This window comes from Aythya marila, assembly GCF_965140915.1.
Source record: "Aythya marila genome assembly, chromosome: 15".
NCBI lineage: Eukaryota > Metazoa > Chordata > Aves > Anseriformes > Anatidae > Aythya > Aythya marila.
In genome coordinates this window covers 7,173,226-7,181,802 of record NC_139056.1, presented here as the reverse complement: position 1 = coordinate 7,181,802, position 8,577 = coordinate 7,173,226, and the positions used below count along the sequence as shown (strand labels likewise).

Sequence of the window (8,577 nt, the reverse complement as noted above, 5' to 3'; positions counted from 1 at the left end):
ATCTGTCACTGATATATATTGCTACAATAAGGAAACTTCAATATATTTCATGACTTTTATATACAGAAACTATTTAAGTGGAATATTCTACATGGTCACTATTTATCTAAGATGCACATGTGGAGAAAAAATCAAAATTAAGACAGTTCAGGGTGCTTGTTATAAACTGCATATATCTTTAAAGCTTTTAATTTAGCTTTTAGCTTTTTTTTTAATCATGGATTAAAAAAAAAAACAACACTGGAAATCATTAACAACTGCTTAAGTTTAATTCTGAGTTTACTTAAGACAAAGTAAACTGAACACAGTTGCTGTTCTTGTATGGCAATTATATTTAAGAGGGGAATTAAGGGAAAGGAGTTGGTAATTCCAGGGTCTTGGTCAGTGCAAATCCAATCTGCGATTACAACCTAACTTTCCTTACTAATGTTGCCTAACCATCGGACTATACACAGATCAATTCTTTAACTGCTGGTCATTTTTAAGCCAGCAAAAGCAGCATGTCACATTTAGTTTTTACAATAGCTTCATTTAATATATATATATATTTTTTCTTTTATGGGGTAAAGTTTTGTTGTTGTTGTTGTTGTTGTTGTTTTGTTTTTTGTTTTAATCTCTAAAGAATGTTCTGCATGTAGACTGATGGAGAAAATTCTATTTCAGTCCATCACAAACTATAGGAAGTGCCCACCTTAGAAGTAAATATTGTAAGAACATGAAGAGATGTGGCTATAAGATGGCTTATAATAAATCTCCAAAATACTGGTGTTTTTTTTTCAATTTTGAATGTAATTTTATATGTACAGATAAACATCAGTATCTTTATTTTTATGCTTTTCCTCAGAAAATAAATTTGTTCATATTTTTAAAGAACTAAATATATTTCTTTGGTAACCTGGATAATAAAACCATGCATTGATTTAGAGAATTTTGCTTCACAGTCTTATCTTTATCATTATAAACTCCAGCAGATCATTGTTTTTACTAAAACATTAAGAAGAACAAAGATATATTCCATGAGGTAATGATGCAAGGTAACAAACACCAGGACTAGGGCTGTTAATCTCTTAAAATTCATCAGCTAGTGAGTTTAGGGGATAGTTGATAAACCTAAGCAGAGATAATGCATCAAACTCTATGTAGGATTTTAGATAAATAAATATAGTAGATTTTACTTATGATGAAGTTGGTTCTGGGAAATTGTGAAATGCAAGAATTTTCAGGCCATTTCAAATAAATTGGCTATAGTCTTGTTAGTTGGATAGCACAACTAAGGCTTAAAACACCCCCTAAACCAGTTAAAGATTTTTCTCAGTAGATAAAGGGGTCGATAAGGCTGAAATCCAAACTACAGACCAGGTCAAATATACACTAAAAAATCCACAAAATGGGAAATCTCACCATGTTTTCATGGCTGAAAATACTGAACTTTTCTTAAATACGACAACAGGATGGAAGACAAAATGTCAATGTTTTAAAAAGAACATAAAGTAAGCTTTGCAGAAGTTATCTAAATTCTGGTTTTCTTCTCATAGGGAGTTCTCAGCTTTTTACATTACAAATAACAAAGGTTTGTTAACATAATGCACAAGAACTGTCAGTAGTTTTCAGACAAGGCTGTTGCCATTACACAGATGAATAGATTAATGACTTAGTCATGGCTTCTTGCATCGTTTTCTTCTCTAGTAATGATTAATAATAACTTGTCAAAATTAAAATTTTTAAAACAATTGGTTGTCAAAAGCATATCATACAAAGAAGATTCATATTAATATTTTTGATTATATTAATAACTGAAACAAGTAATAAGCCTACGTCCAATGATTTGTTCTATTGCTCTACCATACAATTAATCTGCCTCTCATATAGCACTAATATTATGAAGTAAATAGGTCATTTGATGCATTGTTAAAATGTGCAAGTACATTTCATTCTTATGAGGCTGGTAACAGGCTGTACCAACCATTTATAAGCTTGAAAGTAACCTATAGTTTGTTTTTATTTGTATAAATAAAATACAAACCATTTTATATGGCATGGACCTCCTACAGTTATTCATAATGTTTACTGCATATATATAAGTTTAGTTTAAAATTAAAAATAAGCTGTCATTGTGGAATACAGAAATGCATTATAATATAAGAGAAATATATATGTTCTCCTAACCTGTTATTGCTAACTTAAAAGTTATACATCACTCCTAATTTTTATTTATCCTGTACAACTCATTTCTTGTATTTTTATGGAGACTTTTTAAAATATTACTCTGTTTCACAAAGGGAGGGAGGAAGGGATGAAGGACCACAATACTTTTTAAGTCTAAGTTCTGCTCTCTTGATATAACCCTTACAAATGACAGCCCTCTACTGGTTAATGAATATAAAAGCAGAAGAACATCTCACAACAATTTTACATTAGTACTATATTTAGCCAAAGTAAATACATACATACATATATATATACACACACATAATATGGGGGGCGGGGGGGTGGGCGGGGGAGGGGAAGGGCTACTAAATTGCCTGAATTATTCCATTTTATTGGGACTGCTTAAAAATCACTATTTCTATTTCAGGTAAGAAACATTAGGTTAAGGAAATGGTTGGCTCCTAAATTCTATGGACATCTCTACAGAGTATTGTAATTCTTCAAAGTAGCAGCCTTATTGGACTACAGCTTTTCATACAATATCTAAAAATAGTAATAAATGTTAATAATAATCATGTTTTTGTGTAAATGTTTTGGCCACTAGAATCATAGAACATCCTGAGTGGAAGGAGCCCATGAGGATTACCAAGTGCACCTCCCAACTGAAGGCATGGAAACCACAAAAATGAAATTTTGCACAAGTAAAAATCCTATTTTTCTGACGTTTTACAGTCTAAAATTAGTTTAAATGTGAACATCAGAGAGCTGAGTACCAGCCAGCTAAAAATGAGAACCAAATTACGATACTTGGCACAAGAGTTGACAATGTGACCCAATTTATAAAGAAAAAATTGTTCAGGTATCAACATACCTGAAATGGTAGAACAAGTGTGTGAATAAAAAAACTCAAGAATAGTCCCAATATTTTACTAATTTATGCCCATTTTTAAACATTTTTTATGCTTTGTCCTGAATGTTTACCTGTTAAAATGCTAAAATGACTTCTAAAATAATTTGAAAATGTCCTATACTAAATGATCACATTCAACGGCTAAATTTGCTACCATGTGGCCCAACCAAAGCAGCACCTGTCTGCCCTGTGGCAGGCCCAGAAAATGTCCAGGTTTATTGTTTTATTTTATATTTATGCCCTGACAGCCATTTTGGGAGCAGGCCTGGGGCCTGCCAAGCTGAGGTGCTGCTGCCTCATGGCGGAGAGCAAGCTCGGTTCAGCCAGATTCCTTGGTTACGAAATGCCGTTAGTCAGTGACTAAAAAATGAAGCATTTGGAATAAAAAAAAAATGACCTCCGTACCTGACCCCTGCCCTCAGAAGACCCTCAACTACAAGATGAGACACCGCCTCCAGCCGCCTGGGGGCGCCGCTCCCTCAGCCGCGGCGAGGCCGGGCGCAGGCGCTGCTGTGGCGGGCTGGGGCCGGCGGCGATGGCGGCGCTGCTGGAGCACAGGAGGCGGATCTGAAGGACTTCTTCCACCGGGACGGGCTGCTGGTGTGCGCCCGGGGACTCGGCATCGACCGCCTGCTGCTGCGCTTCCTCCGCCTCTACAGCGAGCCCGCTAGCTTGGTGCTGAACGTGAGCCCCGCCGAGAACGTGAGGGGAGGAGGAGGAAGGAGGCGGCTGCCCGCCGGCTGCTGCCGCCTTGGAGATGGGGTTTGGCGGCTGGGGGCTCTTCCAGGGTCGGTTGGCGGGTTGCGAGGGGCCCTTGTCACTTCTCGGGCCGTAAGTTAGTATTGCCTGCTCCCTGAAGAAAAGAGCCGTTAAAATACTGTGAAAAACGGGAGATAAAATTTTCAGCGTAGCTAAGATCTATCAAGTGGCAGTGGCTTGTACTTTCTTAAATATTGTCTAACTGCTATTGAAAATACTTATGTTTCTAAGTTACCTGAAAAGGTTTGAAACTTAACAAAGGATGTCTAATAATAAAACATCACCAGGATTCTGACTTCCTTATCTAGTATCTTACACTATCATGTTTTTTGATTTAATTACAATTAAATTGTAACTTAATTACAATTACAATTCTTTCTGTATCCATTTCATTGGTTGTTAGAATGAAGCCTGTTGTGTTTTTACTGTATTTTTTTTAGGAGTATTTTATTGATCAACTGAGGTCAGATGGAGTTGTTCATCTTCTTCAGCGCATTACCAACGAGGTTGCAAGTAACGCTCACTATGAATTTTACACACAAGGAGGAGTTACCTCTGCAACAAGTCGAATCCTCGTGGTAGGTTTCCTTACTGACACAATTCCTGTGAACCTCATTACTGGTAAGAGCTTAATAAAGTCAAGCTGTGACTGAAAATACATAAAGCTTAATTCTGTTGAAAGAGTTCAAATAACTGATATTAAGGTTGAAGAATTATTTAAAAAAAAAAAAAAAAAAAAAAGAGGTAAAAAGAACTACATACATATTTGTTCCTAACTTTTTTCTTTTTTTTTTAATGGTCATCTTTGCTCTAAACCTGTTTGCTTTATTTAATCACACAATTTGTAAACATCCACATTCTTTTTAGGTAGTAGATAATGTTCCTGTATGGCTTTCTGATATCAATAATAAACTGGAAAACAATCAGCAGTTAAACCATGCCATGACGTAAGAAACATGGATATTCAGAGTGGCTGCATTACTTTCCAAGGAAAATAACTGATTGTTCTTGAGAAAATAGTATCCAGAATACTCTCAGTAAATGGCCTGTGATTGAAAGTGATTTTAGATTGCATATTTATCAACCATGCACACTTGCTGGTTTTTGCATCAATGAATTAGTCCTGATGACTTTTCCTATCAAATAAAATAAAAATGTCTTACTAATCTTGTAACATCTCAGATGCTATGTAAATAGCAATATTATGAGATAATGTTGTTAAAACTTCGCAAAGATTTTTGAACATAGCTTGTGACTTCATTTGTTGTTGCATATAAGTTACACATGAAAGATGTTCCAACTGTCTTGTTCTCTACTGTTCTGGTCCCCCTCTTCTCCTTGCCTCAGTTGTTTTTATGTTCTTGTCTAAGCTGGAAACCCTCTTATAGCCTGGAGAGCTAGTAAAACAGATGCATGAGAGTATAGGAATATTTTACTGGTATATAAATATTAACATCTTTATAATGTTTAAATGCAACAGAATACTAAATACGTAGAAGAATGTATGCTTTTGCTTCATAAGCTGTATTTCCTTCCTTTTAGTCAACCTTTAAAACGTCAAATCTGTGAAACATATTGAACAGCTTCATGCTAAGGCAAAAGGACACTAGACTTGTCAATTCTGTTTTTTCCAACTTCAAAAAAAAAAAAAAGTAAACAGTTTCTGGGCACCTCCTTTTAATTTCTGTTCTTCCCTTTGGCTCCTTCCAGTTTGCCTTTCCCCCTTATCCTGAGGAAAAATACAAAACAAAATAAAACAAATCTTTGGGTTTTGTGTGGGTGAAAGGAATAAATGCACTAAAGATTTTTATTTTTTTTTAAATTACTGACCTGAAACGACACAGAGTTGTTATACTCATTGTAATGCCACTGGAGGTCAGTGTGACAGCAGTTTCTACAGACCTGGTGCTTCATTTAAAGCTTTGGTAATGCGCGTTTATATTGGAAACGTACTAACTGTGTGGGCAATTCAGCAGATAGGCCATTCAGTGCTCTTGTCTTGGGCAGGAGGTCTGCCTTTTTTTTTTTTTCCTGTCCAGTCTAGAATTTACATCTTGTGTGCTCAACACTCTGCGTTACAAACTCTACCTTTTGGTATTACAAAGATGTAGAAATGAACAACACAAAGCTCTCTGAATTTTGCTGCTTGCCTTTCATGCTTGAACCATGAAAAGACTTGGGGTGCAGCACAAAGTAAGGAAAATGCTCACTGAGTTGCAGAGTTCTTCAGACAGTGTTCTCCGTGCCTCATTCTGTTTGTAAAATCAGCTGGCACCTTTGTAACTGTGTGGTCAGATTAGCTTATTGTGGCTGTGTTGGAACAAGGACCTACTCTACTGCTTACCAAAAGCTGGAGATGTTAAATTATCTGCCAGCAGATCCACGTGACTTCAAGGGATTTGTGAGCCTATTACAGTTTCTTCCTTATGAGATTTTTGTTGTTGTTTTTCCTTTGCAGTTTGTTACCTGTAATGCTGATGTGAAATCTAGTGCAGTATTTCTCCATGGATCAGTCACCAGAGCTACAGGCTCACATGCCTAGAATGAGAACGGTCATAATCATGAAATCATCAGATGGTTTTATGAGACCATTCATAAGACCGCAGTCTTTGCATCTGTAGAAGTGGATTCATCTTGCGTTTAGCTTACTTTACATTTAAATTGTTTATAACTTTAGTTTATATGAACTCCTTGATAATTACAGTATAGCCATATTTCAGCCATCATAGCAAAACACTTATTAACTGATATTTACTGTTGATGTGAAGCTTTCTGTGCTTTAAAAAAATTTTAGGCTTTTATTCCTGTGGCTTTCTACATTGTGTATCTGCATCATACTCATCTTAATTTGAAAATTAAATGACATTTTAATGTTTTCAACTTTAGCTAAATAAAGAATGCTGAACACTAGAGGCACAGGCCAGTACCTGTAAAATCAGATTTTTCCTATTTTTTAACTGATATTTATAATACCTTTTTTTTCCTTAATATAGAAAGGAAAATATGTACTGAAAGCATTACATTATATATAGCTGTTAATCGTTGAATTTATGAATTTACATAATGGCATCTATATTGTAACTTTGCAAAAAATGGTTACTCATCAAAATAAATGTCTCACCATCACATCTTCACTTGGCTATTTTTTATCGGGATAAAAAGTGGCAAGTGGCATCTCCTGTAAGTGAAAAAATGGCATTTATATCTTGATTGATATAGTAGAAATCTAACATCCTGAATTTTCCACTTTATATTTCTAGACAATACATCACTACTTAGATCCTCTCTGGCATCAGCTTGGAGCTAAGACAAAATCTTTGGTCCAGGATTTGAAAATGCTGCGTACTGCAACAGTTTCTAACTCAGTATGATTGTGTCACTTTCCTCAATCTTCTGCAGTTACTGAAAGCAAGTGAAAAAGCTTTTGCTGAGAATTCAGGTAAACACTGAATAACCATACAAGTTAATGCATGAAACAGAGAAATTATGATATTTTTAATTAACATTCCTAAACATATGAAGGTATCTAATTAGGTTTTATATAACCAGCCATACGGACGTAGGTTTTTATTGACAGATAATGCTTTCATCTTCCCACTTAACTGCTGTTACTTAACAGTGTGAGATTTGCATCACATTTCTGTCTCTTATTAAGCTAGTAATTACATAGTAAGCAGGTAGCACAGGTAATCTAGATGAAAGATGTGAGGCTATTATTGGAAATGTCTGAAGCCTGAACACTTCAAATATCGAACAATTAACATTTTCTTTTTCTCTTTAGGTTGGCTGTTTCTTGACTCCAGTACATTGATGTTTGTAAATGCTCGAGTGAGAGTTTATCGCGTTGCAGATGAGAAACTGAATGAGAAAGGCAAAGTCTCTGGAAACATGTATGTAAAGAAGGAAAATGGTACTGATCTCTCCTAATTTTAAGTTTGAGAGTGTAATGCGATTTCAAATATTCTGTATGTTATTACTTGTGCTGTGGTTTGTTACAGGATCTTACAGATTTCCAGACCTCAATCTGGTAGCTGGGATATATTGAGACATAATCTTTGTTCAAAAAGCATATAATAAACAACATAAAACAGTCACAAGTAAGGCATTCTTCTCAGCTTACTCAGCTGATCATTGGGAGAACTTTTATGGATTGTTCCTGAATTGCATAGATTTCAGCTTGATCTTTTGCATTTTATATGAAGGGATAAGAAGCTGCCATTACTTTAAATATATATATGTATTTTATTCAAGAGTTTCAGAATGGATGAACAAGTCAATACTTTTTGCTTCATTAGAGTGTTTTTCCCCATTTTAAATGATTCTGTAAGAGTGCTCTCCTACTCCATCAGCAAAACAAGTTGTGTATTTAGGCTGTTGAATTGTACATGCCTACAACCATCACACTATTGACACTGAACCACTAATTTAAAGTTCTGAAGGGTATTTTGTCTGTAAAAGCCGCTATGTTTAATCTTACTTTGTTTCAGAACTGAAAAAGGAATTGGTTCTAGAAAGTAACCCAAACTGGGAAGCTTTGATAGAAGTATGGAATGAGATTGAAAATGAGAATAAGAACAGTGAAGACTTCAGTGGTCCGGGTGAGAAAATACTAAATAATGTAAGTTTTCACAGTACATCTGATTTTCTCTTCTATTTGACTTTTGAGAGAAGTAGCTCTAATTCTTTACTGTGATCATACTAAAGAGCTGGTTTTAAACAATAATTTATGGACTTAAGACAAAGCGTTTCATGTGTTCTCA

General features: G+C 35.2%; 1 long non-coding RNA gene across 1 annotated transcript; it reads left to right on the top strand.

Annotated features, from left to right (window-relative positions):
* Positions 1–2,754: 2,754 nt before the first annotated feature.
* LOC309884132 lies at positions 2,755–8,568 on the top strand. Its single transcript, XR_014318563.1, has 5 exons — positions 2,755–3,742; positions 4,258–4,438; positions 7,078–7,256; positions 7,599–7,707; positions 8,305–8,568. It is a non-coding gene; the product is annotated as an uncharacterized lncRNA (long non-coding RNA).
* The last annotated feature ends 9 nt before the right edge of the window (positions 8,569–8,577 follow it).